Source organism: Macaca thibetana, chromosome 2 (genome assembly GCF_024542745.1).
Source record: "Macaca thibetana thibetana isolate TM-01 chromosome 2, ASM2454274v1, whole genome shotgun sequence".
NCBI lineage: Eukaryota > Metazoa > Chordata > Mammalia > Primates > Cercopithecidae > Macaca > Macaca thibetana.
In genome coordinates, this window is record NC_065579.1 from 85545713 (window position 1) to 85571757 (window position 26045).

General features: G+C 39.0%; 1 long non-coding RNA gene across 2 annotated transcripts in view; it reads left to right on the plus strand.

Annotated features, from left to right (window-relative positions):
* The window catches only part of LOC126948397 (uncharacterized), a 129363-nt gene that overhangs the window by 65675 nt on the left and 37643 nt on the right, over positions 1-26045 (plus strand). Inside the window, exon 3 of one of the 2 annotated variants that reach the window (XR_007723425.1) lies at positions 22156-22441. This is a non-coding gene — a long non-coding RNA (uncharacterized LOC126948397). Of the gene's footprint in view, positions 1-22154; positions 22442-26045 lie in introns of those variants that run through there. The other variant, XR_007723426.1, reaches the window with a different exon arrangement.

The following is a 26045-nucleotide window of genomic DNA, read 5'->3' on the forward strand; positions in this document are numbered from 1 at the left end:
GCTGGGACTACAGGCACCCGCCACCACACCCGGCTAATTTTTTGTATTTTTAGTAGAGACGGGGTTTCACCGTGTTAGCCAGGATGGTCTCGGTCTCTGTCTCTGTCTCCTGACCTCGTGATCCGTCCTCCTCCGCCTTCTAAAGTGCTGGGATTACACGTGTGAGCCACCGCGCCCAGCCCTGCAGTTTACTTTTATTTTTATCTTTTAAACACCTATGCTTTGTATAAGGAAGAAAAGATGTCTCTTAGTAGAAGCCACAGAAAGAATGCAATGTCAGCTTGGGTAAACTTCTGGTAGTAAGCCTGTGGGAGGCACTTCATGTTTGTTGAATAGATAAAGAAAGAAATACAAAGGAACAACAAATAGTCCTTCTTGATTTGTCCTGAAATGTAATTACAATTATTATTGGGGGGTGAGTAAGAGCATTTAACATGAGACCTACCCTCTTAACAAAATTTTAAGTGTACAATACATTATTATTGACTATAGATAGTGTTTTACAGTAGATCTCTAGAGCTTAGTCATCTTCCTTGACTGAAACATGATACCCATTGATTAGTAACTCCAATTTACCCCTCCTCTAGCCCTTGGCAACCACCATTCCACTTTTGATGTATGAATTTAACTATTTTAGATTCCTGTTATAAATGGAATAATATGGTATTTGCCTTTCTGTGATTGGTTTATTTCACTTGAATAATGTCCTCAATGTTGTTACATATTGTAGAGTTTCTTTTTTTATGGCTGAATAGTATTCCATTTAGGTATATACCACATTTTCTTTATTCATTAATCTGGTGATGGACATTTCAGCTGTTTTCACATCCTGGTTCGTATGTATAGTGCAGCAATGAACATAGAGATGCTAATATATCTTTGAGATCCTGATTTTAATTCTTTTGGTTGAATTCCCAGAGTGGGATTGCTAGATTATATGGTAGTTCTTTATTTTAAGGAACTTCCATGCTGTCTTCTGTAGCAGCTGCACCATTTTGCATTCCCCCAACAGTATGTAAGAGTTCTAATTTCTCCGCATCCTTGGCGATACTTGTTTTCTTGATAATAGACATCCTGAGAGGTGTGAAGTAATATCTTATTGTGGTTTCGATTTGTATTTCCCTGATGATTAGTGCTGTTGAGGATTTTTTTTTCTATGTCCATTTTCTATTTATATGTCCTTGGAGAAATATCCATTCAAGTCTTTTGCCCATTTTCTAATGGGGTTATTAGTTTTTTTCTAGCATTGAGTTGTAGAAATTCCCTCATATTTTGGAGGTTAACCCCTTATCAGATATATGGTTTGCAAATATTCTCCCATTCCACAGGTTGCCTTTTAACTCTATTGTTTCCTTTACTGTGCAGAAACTTTTTTAGTTTGATACAGTCCCATTTGTTTGGTTGGTTTTTGCTTTACGTTTTCGTTGTGGTGATGGTTACCTATGCGTTTGGTGTCATATTCATAAAATGATTGCCAAGACCAATGTCATGAAGCTTTTTACCTACAATTTCCTCTAGGAGTTTTATAGTTTGGGGACTTAGATTTGTCCTTAATCTGTTCAGAATTGATTTTTGTGTGTGATGTAAGATAAGGGTCCGATTTCATTCTTTTGCATGTGGACATTCAGTTCTCCAAGCATCATTTATTGAAGAGACTATCCTTTTCCCCATTATATATTCTTGGCACCCTCATCAAAGATCAATTGACTGTATCTGCATGAATTTATTTCTGGGCTCTCTATTATGTTCCATTTGTCTATTTGCCTGTCTTTATGCCAGTACCATACTGTTTTGTTTACCATTGCCTTGCAATATATTTTAAAATCAGGATGTGTGATGCCTCTAGGTCTATTCTTTCTCAGATTGATTTGGCTATTCATTGTCTTTGTGGTTACATATAAATTTTGGGATTTTTTTTTCCATTTCGGTAAAAATTGCCACTGGGAATTTCATAGAGATGCCATTGAATCTGTAGATTGCTTTGAGTATGGAGCGATAGATAGATAGATAGATAGATAGATAGATAGATAGATAGATAGATAGATAGATAGAGTTTTTTTGTTTTTTTTTTGTGTGTGTGTGTGGAGTCTTGCTGTGTTGCCTAGGCTGGAGTGCAGTGGCATGATCTCAGCTCACTGCAACCTCTGCCTCTGGGGTTCAAGTGATTCTCATGCCTCAGCCTCCCAAGTAGTGGGCATTACAGGTGCCTGCCACCACGCCCAGCTAATTTTTGTATTTTTATTAGGGGCGAGGTTTCACCTTGTGACCAGGCTGGTCTCAAACTCCCGACCTCAAGTGATCTACCCACCTCAGCCTCTCAAAGTGCTGGAATTACAGGTGTGAGCCACTGCTCCTGGCCAGATTTATAATTTCTTATAATAATACTGTATCTTATTTTTATTTTATGACTAAATTGGCTATTCCTTTTTAAAGTGCTTTCTTGGGTGCTTTGTATACTTCTATCAATCTTGCTGAACTTTTGTTAGTACTCATAGAATGTTGATTCAATAGAATTCTCTATATATGTAAACATGTCATCTACCAATAATGATTTTTTATATCTTCTTATCCAGTCCTAAGATGACTTATGCCTTTATCCTGTCTTTAAAGATAGACAGGGCCTCTAATACTACATTGAGATGGTAAACATGTAAATGGAATGTAATTGGAAACTGTAAACATTCTTTTCTTCTTTGTTTTAAAGGAAATGCTTCTAAATTTATTCTTGTCAGTTTATTTTCTCATAAGTCTTTTTGTAAATAGTCTAGGAATTTCCTTGATATTCTTAATATTCTGTAAATTTTATCATAAGTACTTTATTAATACTTTATTTTGCCTTTTTATCATAAATAAAATGCTTGTTCTGTGTCTAATGAGATCATCATATCTTATGTCTTCTTTGGCCTAGTATTAAAGTGAAATATATTGATACATTTTTCTGATGTTGTCCTATCCTTTCAATCTTGGGATAAACACTACTTGATCAATATGTGTTATCTTTACATGAACTGTTAACTTTGGTTAGCTAATATTTTATTTAGGACTATTGCACTTACATGTATAAGTGAAGTAGGTTTATGGCTTTCTCATTTAGTTTGAGAATCAAGATTATATAGCCTTATAAAATTAGCTAGGCAACTGGGCAGCTTTTCTTTTGTTCTTTTTTTCATTTTCTGAAGCAATTAATACAAAATAGGTATTATCTCACAAAAAAATGGTATGTGAGGTAATACATACGTTAATTGGCATGATTTAACTATTCCACAATGTAAATATATTTTAAAACATGTTGTACATAATTATACTTTTATTTGCCAATTTTAATAGAGAAAAAAATGAAATAAGATACATATCATCAAGCTCTTGAAAGTTTTGTAAAACCCCACTGGAAAACTCTATAAGCTAGGGGCTTTTTGGTGGGGAGGTTATAGCTTCTTTTTCTTCAGTTATTATTTTATATACTGATGTACCTTACAAAATTAGGATCATGTGAATGCATAAACCATGCAGAAAGTTACTTTTCCCAACCTCTGATAACCACCATTCTACTCACTACCCCCACAAGATCAATTTTGTTAGCTCCCACATGTGAATAAGAACACGGAATATTTGTCTTTCTGTGCCAGACATATTTTACTTAACATAATGTCCTCCAGCTCCATACATGTTGCTACAAATGACAGTATTTCATCATTTTTTTAGCTAAATAATATTCCATTGTGTATATATATGCCACATTTTCTTTATCCATTCATCTGTTCATAGGCATTCAGATTGATTCCATATCTTTGTTATTGTGAATAGAGCTGTAATAAACATGGGAGTACAGACATCTCTTTGACATGTTGATTTATTTCTTTTGAATATATATTCAGCAGTGGGACTGCTAGATCGTGTGGTAGGTTTTATTTTTTAGTTTTTTGAGGAACCTCTATAGTGTTTTCCATAGTGGCTATACTAATTTACATTTCCACCAACAGTGTATGAGGGTTCTCCTTTTCTGCATAGTCATCAGCATTTATTATTTTCTTTCTGCTAATAGTAATTTTAACTGGGGTGAGATAATATCTCATTGTGGTTTTGATTTGCATTTCCCTGATCATTAAGGTTGCTGAGCATTTTTTCATATACACATTGGCCATTTGTATGTCTTCTTTTCAGAAATGTCTATTCAGATCTTTTATCCATTTTTTTTTTTAAAGACATTTATTCAGCGTCATGATCAGACTATTACATTTAGCAATCAACAGCATGGGTGCAAAAAAAAAAAAAAATCTACATTAAAACCCTTTGTTGGAATGCTTTACACTTTCCACAGAACAGAAACTAAAATAACCTGTTATACAACTAGTCACAAATACAGTCCTCGAGTTTTTTGCCCATACACATGAGTATTTGTCTAAAACATGTCTTCTTTGTAGCAGCTAGGCCCTGCCACCACTGTGCTTGGCTGAGTTCACAAATCTGTTGTAACCTGTAGCTTCCCTGTTACTTCCCTGGGTCTCCTCTCCTGCTAAGCTTTGCTTTCTAATTAAAATTTTCTGCCACTGCCATAGCTACTGCTGCTGCTGGAACCGCCATAGCCACCTTGGTTTCGTGGTTTTGCAAAGTATTGGCCTCCACTGCCATAGGGGCCAGAGCTTCTGCCTCCAAAATTTCCTCCCTTCATGGGTCCAAAATTTGAAGACTGATTGTTGTAATTGCCAAAATCATTGTAGCTTCCACCACCTCCAAAATTGCTTCCACTACCACTGCCAAAGCCGCCTCCGCCTCTGTTGTTATAGCTGTCATAGCTGCCACTCCTGCCATAGCCACATTTTTTAAATTGGATTATTTGGTTTTTACTATTGAGTTGTTTGAGTTTCTTATATATTCTGATTATTAATCCGTTGTTGGATAAATAGTTTGCCAATATTTTCTTCCATTCCTTAGGTTGTCTTGATACTTTGTTGATTGTTTTCTCTACTGTGTAGAAGTTTTTCAGTTTGATATAATCTCATTTGTCAATTTTTGCTTTGGTTGCCTGTGATTTTTAGGTCTTGTAAGCCAGGGGGTTTTTACTCAAGATATCTTTGCCCAGACCAATGTCCTGAAGAATTTCCCCAATTATTTCTTCTAACAGTTTTATAGTTTCAGGTCTTACATTTAAATATTTCATCCATTTTGATTTGACTTTTGTGTATAGTGAGAGAGAGGTCTCATTTCATTATTTGCATATGGATATACAGTTTTCCCAGTACCATTTATTGCAGACTGTCCTTTCCACAGTGTACATTCCTTGGTGCCTTTGTTGAAAATGTGTTTGCCATAAATGCGTAGATTTAGTTCTGGGTTCTTTATTATGTTCCGTTGGTCCATGTGTCAGTTTTCATGCCAGTACCAAGCCATGTTGGTTACTATGACTTTGTTTCTAAATTCACATAATCCAGTTTGTGCCACATATCTTCCATTTACCAATACAGACCCTTTTGTCCTCCCTGTTCTGCCTCAGAACGCATGTATATATGTATATACATGTTCCCTTGAGAGCTAGCTTCCAATTGTGTTAGACCAATCTCCAACAAGAAATCCAAGAAACAGGAGAGTGTGGTCAGGATATGCACTTCCCTAGTTCCCTTCCTGGAAGTCCCTTCAGGCTTGTTGTTTCCTCGACCAGAGTCAGAAGCCTGACCAAGGAAGCGACCTCTACCACTTGGCTATATAATAGTTGTGCTGATCTGTGGGGTCCATGTGGTCCTCCCTCTATCATTCTCTGAGTTCCAAATATTGCTTCCTCTGCTCATCTATTTGGACCTAGGGATGTTAACTTCTGCTATTCCTGGCACTGGGATACTACATTATCTTTTGTGGTTTCCCTGCACTTTGCCTACATGTTCGTAAACTTAGTTTCTTTACTAAGTTTTAGTAAAACCTAAAATTATCTCCATTTGAATATGCCATCTGTTTCCTCCTGAGACCTTGACTAACATACCTGAATAATAAAGAGAAAATGTGACACTTCCCCTTCCCCACCACACACACTCTTCCACTTTAATGATTACTAATAGTTTTGTGTGTGCATGCCTTCAAACACAGAACATTATTTGTGAGACATATAACACCAAAGATATATGGAAGAAACACAGACAATGTTTTTAACATGAGAACTTTTTTTAAGAAGTGAAAATTTCTGGTTGCTACTGACCATGGCTCATTTTGTAAACTCCTTTCCTGATCCCTATAACCCTTCACAATTTTAGTATTCCTTTGATCTTTCTGATGACTCACTGTCTCCCCTTATGGGCTTATGTTCTTAAATGTAGGTGTCTGGGTTCTGTCAACTTTTCTCTTCTCTCACCTGCCCCCACTCTCTCTTTGAGATTTTATTTTCTTGAATAGCTTAAATTATCATCACTATGTCAAAGATTCCAAAATCTCTACCTCCAGCCCTGACCTATCTCCCAAATTCATCCATTTTCTTTTTTTTTTTTTTTTTTTTTTTTTTTTTTTTTGAGACGGAGTCTCGCTCTGTCGCCCAGGCTGGAGTGCAGTGGCCAGATCTCAGCTCACTGCAAGCTCCGCCTCCCGGGTTCCCGCCATTCTCCTGCCTCAGCCTCCCGAGTAGCTGGGACCACAGGCGCCGCCACCTCGCCCGGCTAATTTTTTGTGTTTTTAGTAGAGACGGGGTTTCGCCGTGTTAGCCAGGATGGTCTCGATCTCCTGACCTTGTGATCCGCCCGTCTCGGCCTCCCAAAGTGCTGGGATTACAGGCTTGAGCCACCGCGCCCGGCCCCAAATTCATCCATTTTCATTACTCTCTGGAGGCTATCCCCAACTTGAACATTCTAACAGCAATTCAAATACAACAGGATCAAAACCATATTCATATATTTCCCACTAAATTAGTTCTTCCACCTGACTTTCCCCTTTCTATTCCCAATACCACCGATCTCTTCTCAGCCCAAAATTTTGGTGCTGTACTTGACTCCTGTTTGTTGCTTTTCATCACTCCTATTTAGGATACTCCAATAGCTACAGTATTCACCCAGTATTCATATTCTCTTTTCAATTGCCACAGCCAAAATCCAATAGAATATTCCCATCCCGGAATTTCACAACACCTTCCCAACTCAGCTTCCCAGAGCTAGTTTTTCCTGCCCTCACACCTAGCCATCAAACAGACTGACAGCCTGATCTTTCCCCAAAATACAATATTTCTATTCTCTGATTTACAAAGTAACTGCCCAGTGTTCCCTGGATGTAAGTCTAGACTTCATGGTCTGTATCCAAATGTCTCTACTATGTGACCTTAACCTATGCAAGCCCCCATCCCAGTATGTCCCCCAGGTTCCAGTCAAGAAAACTTAACTAGCACGTCATACTGTTTTCTCTGCTTATCAAACCTTCCACACATCTCTGCAGATTTACATTCTTCAAGGTCCAACTCAAATCTTACCTCCCTAATGTGTTTTTCATAAGACTTTAATTATATTCTGCTTTACAATATATTATTTTTGTATTGTCATCTTATATACCAGGTTCAAAGTTCTCTGAGGGCAGGGACTATTTCTTACTCATTTTTTTCCCTTACAGCACCTATATAAGCCCCCTTCACATAATCAGTGATCAATAAATATTCATTGAATAAAGTAATAATGAAAAATCATCAGAAATAACTATTTTTAATAAAGATTTGGAAGACATTTCCTTTGTTTCTTAGGTATTTTTTTTCTTTTTAGATGCAAGCATAGCTATATTCTGTAGCATCTGTGTATTTTTAGACTTTTTAAAGGTTTTAGATTCTGTAAACTACGTACAGAATATTCTGTTCAACATAAGGTGTGAGATTGATCACATGACCCATAATTGTATAATTTCTAATCCAAAGTAAGTGTGACTTTTGTGAATAAAAATTCTTGGCCAGGCGCGGTGGCTCACACCTGTAATCCCAGCACTTTGGAAGGCCAAGGCAGGCGGATCACGAGGTCAGGAGATCGAGACCATCCTGGTTGACATGGTGAAACTCCATCTCTACTAAAAATACAAAAGAATTAGCCCAGCGTGATGGCAGGCGCCTGTGGTCCCAGCTACTCAGGAGACTGAGGCAGGAGAATGGCGTGAACCCAGGAGGCGGAGGTTGCAGTGACCCGAGATCGCGCCACTGCACTCCAGCCTGGGCAACAGAGTGAAACTCCATCTCAAAAAAAAAAAAAAAAAAAAAAAAAAAAAAAAAAAAAAAAAACCAGCAAATTATCAGTCTATTGGGCCTTTTACTGAAGTACTTCTTGTAGTTACTTCCTCCTTAAATACACCATACGAATTCATCTTAACAAAACTATCTTAACTGTATTTTTATAAATAATCAGTGAAAATAAAAAATAAATATGGTACTCCTGGCTATCAGAAGTTGAATATATTGAGTAACCAGCTCATCTTAGAAGCTAATCTATGAATTATTACGTATAAAATAAAAAAGATGTGTTGTTAAAGATAGACTGATACAGGTGGCTGAGTAATCTGTTTTCTACTTCCATATGAAGAAAAGCTTAAACATGTTTGTTTATTCGTTCATTCATAATCCTATACTATGTGCCAAGCACTATGTTAGGCATGAGGGATATCATAAGGCATAAATGTATGATCCCTTCTTTAAAGAGAAGAAAGAACTACAAACAAATAGTAGGAGAAAAATCCAAATGTAAAGTTTGTGCCAGGCATAGCAGTAGCACAGAGGAGAAAAAAAATTTGTGACAAACAGTTCCATCCTTGAATGGCTTCGCTAATCTAGCTTTCTATAACTTACTGTAAAATATCACCCACTGGTAAAAGCCAGGAAGAAAGAACATATTATAAGACTTAAGTATTTGAATAATTTATAATGGCTTCATTGCTTAGAAAACTTCAATTCATTTTGGCAACATGATGAGATCACTGGTATCAATGTGGAAGATAAAGCATACAGCATTGCAGTGCCTGAAAAAGAATATCCTATTGTAATTACAGTATTTTAAAAGAGAATGCTAGTCATTATTATTTTCAGCGGTCAGGAGTGAAAATGCTTGTTTACTTCAAGTTTTAACAGCATACTTACCTACCTTAGATTTCTTATCTCTGAGCTAAACAAACCATTTTAATTTCACACAAAGCCACAAAGCATTATTTCTCAAAATATACATTTAATTAATAGCTTATTTACTCTGCTTTCTTCTCACTTGACTGTGAGCTTCATCTAGGACAGAAATTATTTCTTATTGATCTTTACATCTCATGCCTAAGCATAATTCCTGGCACACAGCAGACAATACTTGTTAATAGAAATACTTGTTAAATACTTGTTAAAAGAAAAATGTAAATATAGACCTTTAGCTCTTTACCAACTGTCAATATTCAAGTTTTCTAGTCCCATGATTTGCAAACTTTTCTTATTTTTTTCTCTTGATAAGATCAGGCAAAGGAGAAGGATTTCCAAATAGCCTGACAGTGTATCAATGTTTCAACAAGTTAAAGCCCCAAGACTTACCAGGGAAATTTAATTCTCATAAAAAAAAAAAAAAACTTATATTAACCTTTACATGTAAACTCAAAATGGTACACTCCCTGAAAGTATTCCTCTTGTTGGATATTTACGAGATACCTTTGCAAATAGAAAACTGCCGACATGACCCCTAAACTTCATGTAAAATGACTGTATTTATTATTTTTATTTTTATCTTCACTTTTGCAGTAGTTGCTGTAAATGGCTTGGAACATGCAAAATATGCTAAACAAGAAACCTAGCCCCTACCTGAACAGTTAGCAGTTGAAAGGCATAAAGAAGTACAATAGATATAAAAGCCTCTTGAAGAACAGCCTTTTGCTGCATAGATGCTAGGCAAGACAGTATGTGGCAGGAAAAGAGTTGGGGAAACTGCTTTAAAAACCTATTAACTAGGAATGCGAAAAGCAAGGAACAATTGGGAAAGGAGGGAGGTGCTCACTGTTTAAAAGCCTTTTAAAGGTGACCATATTTTTGTTGGCTTTTTGCCTGCAACATAAAATAAGGATGATGTACTGAATGGCTAGCTGGCTGGTGAAGGTGGAATGAATGGCCTGGGCTAGGAAGTCAAGGCTGAATTTTGAGATGCTACTCTGGACTATGTGCAGCTGTTGAAACAGTTCTCAGCAATGACCACTTAGACTTTGAAGTAAACACAAAATTCAGTCAGCCTCCTCAATCACCCTTTCATTTTTGTGTGTTTTTCTCAGTCCCATAAATATTTGCCTGTGCTGTCTTTGCTGCAGATATTAAGGAGTTAATAAATTAGACAGCCAACAAGCAGGAATCCGGAAAAGCCACAGAACTTAGAATTGAACAGCTGACAGCAGATTCTGCAGGTGCAAGATGGGAATCAGCTCTGCATTTTCTATGTAGCACAGTTTTCTCTGCCTGGCCTGTGGCCTGATTTCCTGGCCTCTTTGGGATAAGCTGAATTATAAGACAGAGAATTCCAGAAGATCTTGCTCTGTGATCCTATGAACTCTAGCTTTTCAAAAGGAAGCAATCTCCTTCTATGTTTAGACTGACAATATTACGTATTGGTGGCAGCCTTGTAAGATTTTGGTTTCACGTTAGGAAAGAAAAATGCTCTAAATGCCATCCCACTTTAAGAAAAAATGGTTGATTAAACTGCACTGCATAACAGATTAGCCTCCTGCAATTGGGTGTCTAGGAATGTGTTGTGTGTGTGTGTGTGTGTGGTATGTATGTCAAAGGGAATCACTACTTATTAAATATATAAGTACCACAGTGAATATTAAGGTCATAATAGGGTGTGAAAAAGGAGAGAAATGGGCTGCATTCAAGTGCATATTTCTAATCAACTACTTTTTTGTATTCTTCTAATCATTGTATTTGATGGTAATGGACATTCAAGGCTAAACTCTGCACTGTGGCAGTTCTTCCATATCTTTTTGGCTCTATAGTGGTAAAAATATTAATTCCATAACACTTGAAAATGTCCAATATGATCCCTCGATTAACAAAACATTCCAGTGTTTCTTCTGTGAAGGACTTTGGGCTGCTTGCAAGGGTGATGGTAGGAGTGGCTGATTGCATTGATAATAGGAAAATTAATTTTTTTCCATGCTGGTGAATATGGCCTACACATCCAAACCCTTTTGACGAAACTATTATGAGGAATATATTTGTAATAAGGACAGAAAAACTCGGAGATCTGGGTTTTTTTTTTTTCTAAATGGACTCCAGGAAGGACAGATAAATACCTCCAGTTAGCAACGGTTAAAATGGAGTTAATACCAACTATTAATTCCCAGTTTGGATCTTCTCTTTCTCTCAGGACTACTTTAAGTCCCCGAAATTCCATGCTTCCAATTTCCCCTTCTATAACTGAAGATCCTGTTATTTAAATCATAGAAGATTAGCTATTTTTGGACACTGGCCTTGTATTAGTTTGACAGAAAATTCTGAAAAGCTCTCCCCATTCCAAAAATGTCTTTCTCAGGCTTTTTGTGGGGACCTAAAATTCCACCACTGGAAATTGTAATATTTAGAGGAATGCTGTGTCCCTTACTGACAAATTCAATTTCAAAACACAGTAAAATTAAATAAACATAAAAATAAATGTATTATATAAATACAATTTTTAAGTATCTGTGGGCCAAAGATCAGGAGGGAATATAGAAATATTAAATTATTTATGGTGTTAAGGTTGTAGTATTACAGATTACATCTTCATTTTAAAATTTATCTTTACTATGCTGATAATAAACACCAATAGGGAAAAAAATAATATTACTTTTAAAGGCTCAATTCTACCTGACCACTGTATCTCTAGCTAGTGGAACCTAAAATATAAGTCACCAAAATGTTTAAGTAAAAAAAATAAAAGAATACGCTCACTTAGTGATTTATGACTAGATTTAGGGAGAAAAAAACAAAACTCAACAAATATTCACTTACAAGTTAATGAGTATTTGCTATGGAGAAGGCATTTTGTTGAGTGATACAGAGGATACAAAACCGACCAAGATCTGCAACCCCCCTCCTTCAAAAGCTTATGGCATAAGGCTAGTAACTTTGAAGAAAAAGCACATTGTTATCAGTCATCAGTACATTTTGGTGAATCCATCTATTAGCCATTTGTTTCAGATTTTGAAAAGCTGAAGGATGGGGCAAGCCTAGGATACTACCTAGGAAAGATCAGCCTGGATTAAGACACTTAATGAAAGAAGATGAGGGAAGTGGGCACAAGCCGGGGGAGGCGATAGCACAAAAGAGGGTAGAAGATGAGAGCACGCTGACTGCAAACTGTGTGTGTTTCAGAGGGTGGATATGCTAGCTCTGACTTCTAGAAAATAATTTTCAAAATATAAAGTGGACCCTAACAAAGTACTATTCTTATCAATCCAAGAGTGCCAAGCAATCAAGGAGAGATATTTACAGACAATATGCGTTCAAATTCACAATGTAAACTCTAAAGTAATATATATTTTCTTATAAACTTAACTTTAGTAAAGAATGATTTTTGAAGTTCACTCAAATATCTAATATTTGCAGATATCCTTATTTCATTACTTTGTTCCAAATATTTAAAACCAGATGACAAAAAAGTAATGTCCTTAAGGAATCAAATTCATTATTGAAATAAGATATTTTCCAAGTTGTTTGGAAAATGGTTTACTTTCTTTTTTTCCCCTTTACTAGACCTCAAAATACACTGAGTTTTCCTCACTGGTAAAGAAATATAACATTGAGAAGTATCAAGTGAACCCACTTTAACAGGCTTCAAAACCATACCACTAACATATTAGTTTAAAACGTTTCTCTAAGACGCATTTCTTACAAGGGAACACTCTTTAGGAAGCACTAACACTCACAGTCCCTAAATTTTAAATTGGTCCCTAATACTCCATTTGGTAATCAATATCCTCCTTGCTCCTCCCCCACCCTCTCAGATAGCCTTATTTTCTGTCAGTATCTATCACACCTTCTTTTTTCTTTTTCTTTCTTTTCTTTTCTTTTTAATCACTTTCTTCATTCTTAATCCTTCCTTTTGGGCCAAGCTGTCTGCCCTTTATAGCTATATTTACTTCCTCCTTCTCTTTCCCCTTTAACCCTTTCTAGACCTTTAGATTATGAATGCTGAAATTTGTGATTCATTGTTTTTGCCATAGTGACCGCCTATTAAGAAAATTTGCCTCCTCCACAAGATTATTCTAAGAAAGCATAATTTTAAGCATCCACAACTATTGCCCAAATAGAGACAACCATTTGGTTCAACTTCATACGTGTTAAGCCAAACGTATTCAAAAATGATTTCCTGCTCCAATTCTTACTCAGTATTTTCTGTGACTCTCCCTTATTATACCTTTCTAGCTCAATGAAAACTTTAGCTATCTATGGTTTAGTCTGAACTGTACATGGGGCAGTGACAATGGCCTTCTGACCCTATGGCTCTTCCTGGCTGTGGGTAGAATTGATAGCACTTTTTCAATTTCTCCCTTGTCTTTGCTTGAACATACTGGAATTACAACCTCTGACAAAGGTAACATCCCTTTTGTAATGGAAACAAAAGGGGTGTGTAATGAATTGGTTAAGATTACATTGCATGTTTAGATGATGAAATCCAACTGCAGCTCAATTCCTTTATTTCCTCTAGCTGGACCTGGTCTTTCCATAAGACATTATTGACTGGCATCTTCCCCAGAACAGGTGCTTTGGAATATAGTCTTGCTGTTCTGAGTCCTTTAGACTGAAAACAATTATGGTATAGGTCAAGAGAATCAGGTATGAGACAATAATGCCCTTAGGATATACACTGTAGATGATTCATATCTAGGTGGTATTAATGGAATAAATGGTCCTTAGACTTATATGGAGAACTAATGCTTTTCAAATTAACTAAGGTGGCAGGATATGAGTTACAGGTTTATTTGCCATTTCTCTGCAAAAATACTAGGACCAGGAGAAGATAGAGGAAGAAGGCAATTTTTAAAATAATTCACTACTATAGATTACATTATAAAATGAATTTTTAATTTTTACAAAGATGAAATCAATGCCACAACGTGTGATATTAACAAATGCTATCTTTTTACCACAAATTATATCACTTTTGGTTGCTCTGGATAGCAAATTATTGGCCTCTTTCTTCCTTTTCCCTTAAATTACTTTGGCCTGTGGTTTGTCTTTATTTTTCTTTTATTTTTCAAAAACAAGATCACTTACAATTTTTGCTTTTAAAAATGATATAATACCCATATTGGCTGCAGAATATATTCAAAATGTGTGCTTTTCAAAGAATGATCGGATCATTTATTCATCTTTAGATAAGGATGATTATATTCATCTCAATTATTTTTGCCAAGGACTGTAACACTAATTTTACTCTTTCTAAAAATTAAAATAGCAAACAGTTTATATAAGGTGTTGATAATTACCTATATTATTGTACTGCTGTGACAGATGTTGGCAAAAAAAAGCCTAAAATGCCTACAGCTGTGCACTCCATGACATCTAGTTTATACTCAGACAGAAGGCTAACAGATGTTCTGAACTGTCACTTTGCCTAAATGTTTTTAAAGTCTAAGGACCTGCTTTATAATTCGCCAGAGTCTGGTTTGGTTTCACAGAGGTTCTGAGAATTCCCATCTGTGACAATTAATGTTGAAGACATTGATAAATCAACCCTTGTGTTTTCTCTCTTCTTTATCAAACAGACATCAGTTTATAAATGGATGGTAGATTGTGAAGGCTGTTTTTATATACATCCTATTTGTAAAATTATCTCCTTAAATACAGATAGAATTGGGCTATAAGAATACATGGAGGTTTGTTTTGAGCCATGGAAAGGGCCAGGAAATCACCTATTCTTTTCTTTCTGCTAAATTTTATGCACCTTGGAAGTAAAATGTTAACCAATTCCAATGACAATTTTCAAAAGTTATATTTGTTCTGGTGAATAAAAAAGTGTTTTGCTATTTTGATTCAGCATTTTAACAGCTCTACTCATAACAATAACTCTTAATTGTGCAGCCTGTTAGAAAAATGAAAGAAGACAATAAATGGCATTGAGAAAGTACACAGCACATCTCCAGCTTGACACCCTAATACTTCCTCTTCCCAAACATACCTTCAGATCCCTCATACAGAATTACTGCCCCGTGCAAAGGCCATCAATGCCTTATTTGCTGTTGCTCTTAATTTTAACAAGCTGGATTCCTGTAGTACACTTGCTTAATAGTTTAAACATTCTGTTAACAATCAGGTGTTTGGCCTATCCTGTTTCTCCTCTATTCTGTATAGAAATATAACTCCAAATAGTACATCTTTCTGGGTTTGTTTCTAAATTAGTCCCCACACTTAATTATGAGGATGAGAGGGATGCCTTATTCCTCTTTGTTATAGGCTAAGCTCTCAGTAATCCCAAACAAAAGAGCCAGTTCTGGAAGATATAGGATTTGCTAGCAGGATTATGGTCTCATAGATAATGATGTGCAGTCAGCAGAAGCGAAGCTTTATTTTAATTCAAATAAGCTAGTAAACAAACCACTGACAAGTCTGCTGGTGAGAGTAACTGGCTGCTGTTGCCACATTGGCAGCAAAATTATAGAAAATCTATTATACCTTGTTCACCATATGTTTAATTTAATACAAGATACAAATTAAAGTATTCACAGTGCCTATTAAAATAACAATACTTTTTTATATTTGAATGTTTTAAAATAATTTCTACTGACCTTTTAAAGGGCAGTTTTGATATAAGTGACTATCAGGGATGGGGGGAGGTAGTTAATAAAAGGCAAAAAATTGTAATTGCCTTCCTGAAAAAATAAAAGTATAAATGTTCACTGGTTTGCAGATGTTAATAAGGTTAATTAGCAGTCATGTGTTCTGCTACTACTATAGTTCCCTCCCATCCTTTGGGTTTCTGAGGCTAGAGTGTTAACAGTGATACTTAGTTTGACCTATGTGAGTCTGTCCTCATGAAATCATTAACTGGATGAAGCCAGCCTATGGATAGCCTTAGAGCTAATGCCAATTGAGATCTATAATCTGAAAATTGAGTTTAAACTCTAGGCCCAAGTTTGGTATGGAAAAAGGCACAGACTTTTATATTACCGCTTTTAGTCAATCTCTCCGTAGCCAAAAGATCCTAAGGGGAGCCAGAATTAAGAGGCTTCCTTCCAGAGAAAGGAGAGAAGAAAAAGACAAGCCCACAACAAATTTGTTCATAACAAATTTTTCTCTTGTACCCACAACAGTCGGCAACCAGTGATGCTTGCTTGAGTCTGTGGAGACTCAGTCTACCAGATTCTAAAGACCAGACTGGGTTTTAAAGTTATAGACCTAGATTTGAAACCCAGATCTACTATTTCCCAGCTGTGAAACCACAGGTATTTAACCTAGCTGGATCTTCCTTTATTCTGTAATGAGGGGATGCTGGGGTGAGGGGAAGTATAATAATTCCAATTTTACAGTATCATTATGAGAAGTAAATAAGAGAAAGTATCTGGTACATAATAGATACTCATTAAAGATTGGTTCCTTTCCTCTTTCACTCTCAAGCAAATAGAAATGTTGCCCTTTCTTCAAGGGTGAAGGGAGAGTGTTAGGAGGAGGAGTTGGAGGGGGAGGTATGAACAAAAATTCCTGGAATCAGTTTCTTTGGATCATTAATTCCTGTCCACCGCCAAAACCCAAAATGGCATTCTCCTTTTCTCTCAAAATGCACCATAATACTTACTCTCTTCAAGACTGTATCGGTAAGCCACCCAAACCAGCTCCCCATTGTTGGGGATATGAATTAGAAAAAATAAATAAATAACCATTTCACTGTGAGATGTCTTTTCCAACTTTTATGTACAGATTTTGCACTGAGTCTACAATTGTGTTCATGGGATTCCCTCGTGTGAATTTTGGTTCAGAGAATAGAAGCCTAGGAGATCCAACTACGTACTGGCAATCACAATATGCATAAGGTGTACATTTGGAAAATGGCCTTAGTTTCAATTGTTCTTGAAGTCCAACAGATGATAGGAGGACGTATTTTACCCCAAAAAACGAGTTAATTTATCTCAGATTGATGCAAGAAGCGATTTTCAAAGCATGGTCCTGGTAAGGATATGCCAGAGAAACACCAGACAAATATCCATGGTCCCTTCCCCTCTCTCCAGTAACCTGTTATTCAGAGGTTGAGAGATCAGAGATATTTGCATTTATTGAAACACTGGATATATCGTTAAATTAAGAAACTGAAAAAAAAAGGGTCACAAAATTTGTGGCATATTTTAAGTGGTTAGCGTTTTAAAAGTAATACTTTTAGCACATGAAGACAAAACACGATTGTACGTATAACTTCATTTGTATATAACAAAAGAATGTAAATGGATTTAAAGGCTCTCCATAGGCTTTGCTTCTACCTCTAAATTTCCACTTAGTTACACCCTTCTCTAGTCCCTATTTGTTGTCAAGTCCCAGAGCATAAAACAGCCTGAGGGAGCCTCAGAGCTCCAAAAGTGTGAGAAGGGTGAGAAGGCAGGCCATGCTGGCCGGGTACATGGCCACTTAGCAGACAGGCCGCCAGCGAGCCTGCACTGTCAACCTTCCCCATCTCAGGTTTCCAGGTCCGTGGCTCCTGACCTGAGAGCCCCTCTCCTCTGAGAGGGTCTCCCCCTTTGCTGGCCCAATCTCGGTTCCTGACTTTCCACCCCCGAACCCTCCCCGCTCTCCAGGGAACCACGATCCGGCCCTCCAGAGAGGTTCTCCTGGGCTCGCCGTTTGGCCCACGGGATACGGGGAACGAATCCAACTGGACACACTGTGCGCCCGGAGGAACAGACGGTTCCAAATTCATTTCGGCATTTGAGTCTGGAGTCAGGAAGATCTCGGCCGCCCGCCTGCGCCTCGGAGCAGCCCATGAGCCCGTGAAGGCGCGTGGGGAAGGGGGGCCTGGAAAGCCCGGGCTTCGACTGACTCTGCCGGTACCGCTCCGAGGAGGGGCCTCAGCCTCCCTCGGAGCCAGGGCCGCGCCAGAGCCGCGCTAGGCCTGGGGGCCGGACGCGCACAGAAGAGGGCTGGCGGACACGGCCGAGCGGTGGCGCAGTTCTTGCGGGCACAGGGCAGCTCAGCCCGCCGCCCGCGCCCCCGCTTCCCCACTCCAGCGAAACTACACAAGGCCGACCCACCCCGCCGAGCGCCCGGAAGCCCGGGCCCCATCGGTCAAGACACGTTCGGCCTCAGCTCTGGTTTCTCCTCGGGTTACCACAGACCCAGGAAAGGACGGAGCGGCGACCAGGCTGACTAGAAGTTTATTCTAGAGGCTTTGAAAAATGAGGTTTCCAGGTCTCTTCGCACGCGCGCGCGCGCGTTCTCGAGCTAAAGGTTCGAAGCTAGAGTTTGAATTTAAGCCACGTCCTGCGACAGGTCGCGTTCAGCGTGGGCGTCGGCCCTGCCGCGTCCCCCGGCCTCTTCGAAGTGCGCGTCAAGTGGGGTGTCGCGTCGTTGTGTTTTTCTCTAAGTGAATAATTGAATCGTGTTAGGCCAGGTTACATGCTAATAATACCTGGATGTATTTAAAAGCGCCCGCGTTTCTAAACCTCCCGCAGAAAGTGGAAAGCAATCGTCCCCTCGGACCTGGCGCCGCTGCGCCTGCTGGAGCCGCGCTTCGCCACAGTCGGGCGGCCAGTGGAGGGCGAGGAGCGCGCGCGTCACGAGAGGCGGCCCCGGCCTCCCAGAGCCCGCACTGGGAGGCCGAGGGCTCGGGGCTTGAGCCGTCTGAGTCCGATTTCTTTCCACGTGTAGAGGGTAGAAAGTGGCCAGTCAGGGCGTGATTGCTTAAGGAGAGAGAAGCTACAGCTTTCACGGTAGTGGATAACTAAAGCATGACATGATGCCATCTGTGTGAAACTCGTGATGTGTATGGTCATTGGTTCACTGGGACATCCAGACCCTGATCGTGCGTATCGTGTTTCCTTAAAAGCAGCACTCGCGATTTAAAAACAGGTCCCGGGTGCCCCTCTTGCTAATCCTCTCTGCCACTAGCCCGCTTAATTCCCTTTTTGTAAATTCCCCCCTTTACCTTTCTGTCCTCCCTCCCTCCCTCTCTTTCTTCTTTCCTCCTCTCCTTTTCCCATTCCTCTTTTTCTTCCTCAATCTAGGTCGTTTGTGCTGAATGACATTTATTCACCGACGTCCCATTCTGAGGGTGAGGGGAAAACCCCACCTTCCACATCTCCCCAGCTAGGCTTTTGCTTGTAAAATATGGGGTTCAACTTTGGCTCCAGAGCGCTTTTGAACAGTAAAGTTTCCAACTCAGAGCCTCCTGTAAATAAATGCCCATAAATTTCCCAACCTCGTGAGAAAGCCATTTCTACAACCCAGCATCCCCTCAGTGATGTGTGTTTGCTCCAGCCAGAGAGGCACTGGTCAGTCACCTCAGTTTCTGCCCTCTGGATACAGGAAGTGTTTTTGTTTGTGTTTTTTGGTTTGTTTATTGTTTGTTTTTTTAAAAGCAGTTTTCCAGTTGTAGACTACTGGTTCCTGATTCCCTCATCTATCAAGACAGTTTGTCAGCTTGGCCCTGCAGCTTGCGTTTCACATTCTATATTTTTTAGTTAAACGTTGAAGCATTTCCCTACGTCAGATGGGATGCCATTGCATTACAGTTTTTGAGACAACTTTTGCTGACTTGCCTAAAAAATTATGTCTTCCTGATCTCCCACAGGAGAGCGAGGTCAACTGAGGGGTTTTTCAACTTTCTTATGGCTGGGATTGAACAGATCCAATCCCAATAAGATATATCAGGTTTCCTCACCTTTAGTCACCTTGGGCTACTCACTGATGCACTCCTATCTTACAGTCTTAGATTCAGCCCAGAACCCCTCAGTGGAAAGAAGACAGCAGTTCAGATTCTTCTTTCAGGTTGTTGTAAAAAAAAAAAAAAAAAAAAAAAAAAAAAGAAAATGGCTTTTTTTCAGTTAGCATCCTTTGTAAGTTTTGATATCCAAAAAATACATATGACACAAGAAGCAGGAAGAGATCTTCAGTTATTCCAGTGGATTACTTTTTTATGAAAACACTGGCTAAAACATTTTACATTCACCCTTCCTCATTCCACTTTTAGTTGGAAGAAGTTTCTAGTATTGATTTAATTTTGTATAATGCCACTACCCTCTCCTACAATACCATAAGTAACAAATTCACACACCTTAGCCTGTTCTGTTGAAAGTCACTCTTGATTTACTCTCTTCACTTTCCTTCTACCCCCAATGCACTCACACTTTTACAGACACATTTTTCTTGATCCAGAGAGTATTTGTAGGTGCATAACTTTTTTAGTATTGTCTTGACTTTCATTCTTTTCTAACTGATATTGGACTCTTTATCGTGAGATACAAAATGAATTTTTGAGAAACAACCATGTGAAAAATTCCTTAATTTTCTGTTCTGATGTCTTTGTTTTTCAAGCTTCATAGAAAGGCTTTAGTTGGTGTTTAAATGATAGTCCATGAAAATTCCTTATTAGATGACTCCAGACCAATTGTAAACCAATAACATAATTGTTTCCAAAAGGGAAAGTGGAAGTTGAGATCAGTTATATCGAGGGATTCATTTGAGTATTTATCTTTAAAATGGTTTATGAGAAGAAAGGGAGAAATGAACTGGGTGGAGGACAGAGGTAGCGAATCCAGTGAAAACATGTTTTTAAGATTAAAGCCATTTTTTCCACACTATTGTCTTGCCACAAGTGACAACATAGAGCAGGAGTCATGAAAGTGGATTACTGTCATTCTGGGCTATTGGAGGCCCAGAAAGCCCTGGCATTAATTCCTACAGAAAGGTAGACAAACCTAGTCAGTAACTAACGCTCTCTCCCACAGCGCCCTCACTGCCAAGTGTTCAGGCTCTCTCAGAGTTGATACAGACCTCAGGGGGGTCTAGGTGGCAGGGCTTCCCTTGTGAGAGGAAGTGGAAGCTGTCTGTGGAACTGAGAGGGAGGAAGCCAGGTGGCTGTAAGAGCAAGCCTGAGGGGATAGGGTGCTGTAATAGGAAGGCTGTGGCCACTAGTCCCTCACAAGGCTGCAATTAGTGTGTCAAAGCTAGCTAATGATGAATCAAAAAGAGCCAAGAGTAGGACCTTCTGGGTGCTAAAGACTAACCTTTAGCTTGTTCCACTCCTCCCACTGGGATCCCATCCTAGGTTTTCCAGGATTGGAGACCTTACTGGAGGAAAGGGCGAATATGTTAAGAAAACATGGCTAGCCCCTGTCCAGCATGTGCATACCGGTGTGGTCTTGCAGAGATGGAGAGAAACACCTTGTGATGAAAGAAGCCCTCAGTGATCTGTGTGTCTGGCTCATACAGTTGTGCACGGCCAACCAGAGAGTGGGGGAGAGGAAAGCCTCATTTTTTTTTTTCAGTCACTCTATCTGGGGTTGCTTATCTCCTCTCCCCCAACCCTCCGCCTCACCCCATCAGGACCAAATAGAATTGAAACTTCATTGCCTTTGCCTGTACTGAGCCTAAAAACTCAGGGTTTGATAAGGTTACTGCACCAGTGATACAATTGTAGATTTTTAAAAGCCTCCTCAAAGAGACAGATGTTTGGGCTGATTAAGAATTGAGGAGGAAACCTGCAGCTGCACCAAGGAATAATCTATTGGACAAATATTTTAATAAAAAAATATGAAGAGATCAGCCCGACCTTGCAAGGTCTTCTGCTTTAAAAAAATCTTTATCAAACCCCTATTCTATGGCTTCAATAAACAGAACCCATTACCTCACGGCATCTTTTGTTGGCCCCATACAAGAGAGAACAAAATGGTTATTCAGGGGAACGCTTTCGATTTTTATTGTGGGTAGCCTGCACAAAGAGCCGTGTTATTGTATTTAAAAGAACCATCTGTAGCAGAAACAATGGCATCAAATTATCTTTGAATACCCACTGAAAAAAACATAAAGCTTTTTTTTTTATTCTTCTTCTGTACGGTGGGGGGATAGAGCAGTGTTAGGATAACTGACTTTTTTGTTGTTCTCTGGGTGCATTCTTCTCGCTCCCCCCCTCTCCCCTCACCCTCTCTCTCTTCTCTCTCTCCCTCTCCCTCTCTCTCTCTCTCTCTCTTTTAAAAAATCAGCCATTTGGGGTTTTAAGCCATAAACGATTTTTCTTGTTGCAGGGGATTGCAGTGGCAAAGCTAGGCTAGGTCTTGGAAGCTGGTGTAAGGCGATGCGGGTGAAGGCAGGAGGCTGATGGAAAGACTGGGGGGAAGAAAAGCCGAAATGGATTCACGGTGCCTTGGATGAAGGACGAGAGGGGAACTGCAAGCTCCTTCAACTGGTTCTGTCCGGTGAGAAGTGATCAAGCTTGGGCTGACAAGAGGCTCAGGGAACCCTCACGTTCTTTCGCTTTTTTACCTGCCAATCAAACTGCTACAAGACAACACCCTGATCTGGCATGGACATGTAAGTAGCTCGCAACCCAACTTTGACATTCACTGCTAGCTCACTCCTCCCCCCACCTCACTTTCTTCCCCACTCATTCTGTTTTTCTTTCTTTCTTTTTTTTTTTTTCTTTTGACCTTTAAAAGATCTGGAAATACACCCTGTGTGGAAGTCATTTAACACTGGTAGATTTAAGTCTGAAAGCGTTAACTTTTGGAATTAAATTCTAATTTAGAATTCTTTAACAAATGCAGAGATGAAATGACATTATTTTATTCTATTTTGGACGGTTTTGATACTGAACTTAATCAGTTGTCTTGCAAGGGTGTGTTTCTTTTTCTATGAAACTGAAGAAATAGATCTGTGAGCCCCCAGAAAGAAACCCATTAATGAAAAATTCAGGCTTCCATCTTAAAAATGTTAAACTCTAGCATTTCACCCCCACAAAGAACCTTTTCCAGACCAATGTTACTAAATGGAAAGAGTGATTTGATTCAAAAGGTACCTATCATTAAGGGGTTGCTACTACTTCAATCGGCGTCTTAACTATTTTGGTGGTGGTTAGGGGTAGGGGGAGGTTGCAAAACAAGAGGAAGGGGACATGGCGTTACCTCGTTTTTTATAAGAGATTGACATAGAGGGAGATAGAAATGCAAGGGGGCAGGATAAGCAGGAAATATTACCTGAGAGAAGGAATTACAGAGCATGGCGAAGCTGGAAGGTGGGAGGGTTTCTGCGGGAAGTCGTGCGAGGGGTGATGGGGCTTGCTCTTTGGCGCCCTCTAATGGCAACTTGAACCAATGTTTTACTTTCGTAATGCAGTACTGGGAAAAGCAGCTGGGTTTTTGTTATTGCTGTTGGTTTTTTTCCTCCGCAGACTTAGAAAGTAGAGAGTATTAGTGGAGTAAATTGATTGTTTTCAGCCTAGGAACTTACATATATGTCTTAAACTCACCAGTGTTTCCTCCTCAAACATCCCCTCCTCTCCCAAAATCTTGTTAGACTAATAGAGGAGGAAAGGCTAATGGCAAATTGACTTATGGAGGGTGGTCCACGCCCAATTAGCCATTGCGGGCGGGGAGAGGGGGTAGGATTCGATTCCTACCTGAACAGCATTCTGACTCTTCTAATATACTCGAGAGGTGTAGGGGGGTGGAGTAGGAAGGGATGATTTGGAAATTGCAGATTCTGACACGGGCTCATTATAATACAATTTTAGGGGGGCTCTTGGGAACCTCTGTTATTGCGACATGTGGTGGTCAGGGGGCTTTCCTTCCCGCCTTCTTTTTCTTTTTTCTTTTTCTTCATTCTTTCCTTCCTCTTCTTCTTTTTTTTTTTTTTTTTATAATTTGGTAGATAAAGGTTAATCTTGGGCTGAATGATAGAGCTATGATTGACAAGAGAAAAGGTGTTGAGGGCAGGTCGCGCTGTCTTATTTACAGCCCACTGCTTGCTGTAGAGTCTTTGTTAGGACTGGAAAGCTAATTTAGTGCTGATCAAAAGCACCACAGAGTTAAAGGACTGGTAATGACTGCTAATTTCATTTCAGCCTCATGCATCCCCAACTGCTGTAATTAAAGATACGCTATTTAAATACAGGTGAAGGAGTTTTTTTTTTTTTTGTTTTTTTTTTTTTTTAGTTGGGGGTGGGTGGGTGGATTACAATTTTATTTAGATTTTTTTCTTATACGGTACTTGGGTGTTATGTAGTACCAAATTCGATTTTATTATTATTATTATTTAGAGCCGCTCCTTGTCATTTATACCTGGCTTTGCAGAATCGGAAGTGTGAAATGTGTCACTCACATAAAAGCCCCTGTTTAAAGAAAGGGTGGGGCGGGGGAGTGCAGAGGAGTAACTATTTAGGGGTGATTTAAATATTTAGGTCTCCTTTTTTTCTCCTTCAAATTAATAGAAAGGACTTCGATATAGTTAAAAGTATTTGAAACTTGGGGCAAGGTTAACAGGCCAAAGGGATCAGTGTCAGCTTTTTAAGTACGTCTAAAAAGATCATGTGAACAGATGGAAAAATATATTTTTAATTAAATAATTGCCCCCACACTATAGCTGCAGTGTTGGCTCAGAAACCGTGTAATTTCTCATCCGATAGGAGTTTCTTTATGAGAACATCAAAGGATAAAAAGCTGTACATTTTCGTAGTTGGTTAAAATTGATAACCAGCCCCCCACGCGCGGGCGCGCACACACACACACACATACACACACGCACACACCGACACACACACACACACATATACCCAAAAAAGAATTTAGCCTTTAATCTCTTTTTATCCACGAAGACTAAAGCACTGTACTCGACCCCGCGAGCGGCTCTCGCCTTCCGGGGCTGGAACCCGACTCAGATGTGAAGCGGCGCTGAGCCGCTGCGCAGGTTCGTGCCCAGCGCCCCCTGTTGGACACAGTAGGAGCTGCGCAGCGCCAGTCCCGGAAATCGCTAGAATCCTGCTCTGGGGTTAGAGAATACTCTTTATTGCCCTCCAAAAAAGAAACGGGATGCGGAAACAAATTTTTATATCCTTGAAAGATAATATAATATTAACTCAATAAAAAAACTAAAGAGGCGATACTACAATTTTAATTCAATAAAAAATAAAGACTGTCCTATTCCTCCTCCTCACATCCCAGCCATCCCCCACCCGGTTTGGTTTTGTAACTCTTTGAAAGGTTCTGCGATGGTAAAACAGGTAAAGAAAAATGATGAAAAACAAAACATTTTTTCTGTAGCCGTGGAGAATCGAGCAAAGTATACTTCCTCCGTTTTGTCCACATTTCAAAAAATTAAACCGAAGATGCTGCTGATTACTGTTTTGACGTTGTCAGCAGCGTCTTGAATGCCCTCGGAGGTCCTGCAAATATTGTAACTGAGTCTTCAAGTAAACGAAATAACTTGCTTTTATGTATTTATTTCCAGAGTATAATTAAAAGACCAATCTCTTCTTTTGAGTGCTTCCCATCCCCCAAACCAATCCTAGTCAAACTTTTTCCTTCGAAGATACTGGCTAAGAAACACATACTGGCTAAGAAACAGGTGCCTGGTATCTTTTTTCTTTTAGCCGTAGGATTTCAGGGAAGGTGTGCCAATGGTAAGAAAGGTTTCTTTGAAATTCAGCATTTCGTTGACCAGGAATCCAAATTATCCTAGAGAAGGGGGAGTATTTTTACACTTCCAAAAACTACCTGTCTACATAATAAAGAGCTTTGCCTCTTTTTTTTTCTTCTTCTTCTTCTTATTTTTTTGGTCAGCAAGTGAGGGCAAAAGTAGCCTTTGAATTATTTCAGAAAGAGAAACTGTAAAAATGGCACATCCTCTGAATTTAAAACAATAGGGAAATGTGGGTTTGCTTAATTGTTTAAAATCAAATAGAAATAATTACTGTGCTGAGTGAACAAGATGTTTTAATATTTACGTCTTCAGGGTTATAGTTATTGATTTTAACTTTTACTCTTAAGAAGTTTAGAGATCGCTTTTTTATAGTTTGCTTATCGATGGAAATCGGCTTAATTTTTCATAAAAAAGAATGGCTTTTTAAAATATTGAATCCTATGGCTACGCAAGGTTTATAATACCTTTATATTTATTACTCCCACTGCTCAAAATTAGCGAA